Source organism: Gavialis gangeticus, unplaced genomic scaffold (genome assembly GCF_001723915.1).
Source record: "Gavialis gangeticus isolate Ggan-Ray unplaced genomic scaffold, GavGan_comp1, whole genome shotgun sequence".
Classification (NCBI taxonomy): domain Eukaryota; kingdom Metazoa; phylum Chordata; order Crocodylia; family Gavialidae; genus Gavialis; species Gavialis gangeticus.
In genome coordinates this window covers 115,227,885-115,230,685 of record NW_017729031.1, presented here as the reverse complement: position 1 = coordinate 115,230,685, position 2,801 = coordinate 115,227,885, and positions in this window count along the sequence as shown.

The window sequence follows — 2,801 nt, the reverse complement described above, 5'->3', positions numbered from 1 at the left end:
CCCAGTTTCTGGCCTGGGCCACTGCAAGCCTGTGGCTGCTTTTTTGAAATCAAAAATCCGTTCACTTGCTTATTGGTTCAATCTACCCAGCTTAGACTAACCTGTTAAGATTGAATCGATTCAACCACGGGTTTTTTGATTATCTGTACTTAGCCATGTTTGCAGGGACACAGAGAAGTGGCGGCCCACCTTGGCAGCCCTGAGTCACAGTGTGTGCTTGGTTCTATGCCCTGTGCTCCTGTTCCAGCAAAGAAAAATCAGAGTCCCCGTTTGACATGCCCAACAATTCTGGTGGGAAAGGTATATGTGGTATGTGTGTAAATATGTTAAAACCAGACCAGACTACACAGTATAAAAGGTATAGAGGGACTGATCCTGCATTAGCTCCTTGAGAGCTGGGCTGAATGGAACCGTATCATTTTTCTCTTACTATCAGGATTCTACAATTCATATAAAATGAGATAGATACCGGCCAAATATATGTCAAAGAAAACATACTTGATGCCCACTGCTCCATGCTAGAACTAATTTTGGTTTCCAGGATCAAAAGTTTGGTTAAACTTCCTCACCTCCTCTTAGTGCCATAAAAAAGGTGCTATGAAATTTCCATCCCAGTGCTGCCGGCTGAAGAAATTCAGAGACACATCCAAACTTTTAGGGGCAAAATAGGCTTCCAAGTCTTTAAGGTCCACTGCTAAGTTTTCCTCTCACTAAGGATCAAGTTTTCAAGCTGTTAATTGAAGAGATTTCAGTTTCTTCCCCATCCAGACTGGAGGGGAACCAAGTTGTTCTTTGCAGTCAAAGAAACTGGGTTTTTCTTCTTGCCAGTTTCAGAAGAAAACACCTTCTCTCCACTCCCCATCCCTACTGCCACTTCCCCAAAAAGCTGTTGCACTAAAATTATGCCACCCAGGTGTTTAAGGAAGCCTGATTTCTGTGATTTTGCATCTTTGTGCCATTAGATCACTGCTTCTCAAAGTTTTATACTCCAGGCACCTCTCAGAAAATGCCAGCTCTTAGTTTTCACATATTTTTTGACTACAAAAAATAATAAAGCAGTGTTCTTATTGCAAAAAACTCAGGCAGACTAGATCACAGCAAGTCAGAATGTTTTTACACTATGAAGTCCCATTTGAAATCACTGGATTTATCTTGTGAATCATATCTGCACACAAAGCAATGCTAACATTGTGTGGCACCCCATGGAACCCTTGGAAGGATCTTTTGGCACCCCAGGGTGCTGCACCACCTTGATTGAGATTTACTGCACTAGATAGTATCTAGCCTAGTGCTTAGATTGTATCTTTACAGGTGAAGAACTAAGATATAAATGAGGCAGTTTTCAACTCTAGTTTCTTTGTTCAAATCTGGTCTCACAGCCAAAATTCATTGTCTCCAGCAGCCCTTTAGTAACCTCTGCATGACCTCAGCCCAACTCCTAATGAACAAATGTCCATGTCACATGAGCTACCACAGTTTCAAAAGAAATATGAAGGACTGACTGAGCATCTTGCAGGTTATTATTGTCAGGCAATGCCATATACAGCTTGTGCATGTGACACACTACAACACAGAGATAGGCATGAGCCTCTTAAATAAAGAAGCATACACATTCAAAAACTAAGCCTCCCCTGAAAAATTTGCCATCTCTAGACAAGTCACAGCCAGTCAGGACTGGCTGGCTGGGGAAAGTTAAAGTGATGGAGCCAAGAAACACAGATAAAGTGAAAAATTACAGATCAGAACTGAAAGACAAAAAAAAATCTTAGATAAGCTTTGAGAAAATAAAGTGGAATAATCTCATCCCTTCCTCTCTACTGAACAGAAAATGGGCAAAAACCCCAAATACTTCTTAATAAATCTGGTGGGCAGTGATTCAGCTGGGATTTGAAATTAAAACATGATGGGGACTAACATCTCCTCACCCTGCCTTTTCCCCCAACCTTTTCTGTGAAAAAGAAGGGGGGCAAATGCATCTTCCAACCCAGAAGAGCTCTCTCCAAACCTGATATTTTCATGAAAACCCTTTTGGTGCTGATTTGTTTTCCTTGTGATTATTTTTCCCAGAGAGTCTAGTTGCTCTTTCTGTTATTTTTATGAAATGATATTCAGCCTCAGAGGAGAGGAAGTGAAATTAGAGACACTGCTCCCTCGGCATGTGGGGCGAAATGCAAGTCCCTTCACACTGGAGCTGAGAAGCCTCCAGACACAGAGATATAGAGGAAAATTTTCCTAGAGCCCTTTGCTCCTGACATAGGGGCAATCAATTCACCATCTCCTTGGGGCAGAAGAGAGAACTCTATTCTCTCTCGTTTGATAATCTTGGTCCTAGAAAACAAGCCAACCTAGGGAGGAAACCAAGGGAGAAATAATTGAAAAATTCACAAGTATAACTAATGATTTTCATTATTAAATTAATACGTTAAAACTTACCTCCATCCCAAAGTGCTTTTGTAATGTTTAATATATATAACTGGAAATACATACACATGCCCAAGAATAACATTGCAGCTGCCTCTGGAGTGCAACACAAGAACTTTGTAATAATGCCTAGCCTTTCTAGACAGCTGGTCAGCATCGTATCTAGCTGAAGCTGCAGGGGGAATTCAGGTAAATGGAATGTAGTTACCCATGCTGGAATTTGGCCAGGAGACCAAGATCAACATCTATTTTCTTCCAAAATGTGCTGTGGGGGCCTTTAATTAGTTGCACATGATCAGGGCAACAGACAGTACCATGCATTTGAAACAGAGTTTAGCCAACATCTTTACCTTCCCCCTCCAAAAAAAAAAAAAAAAAAA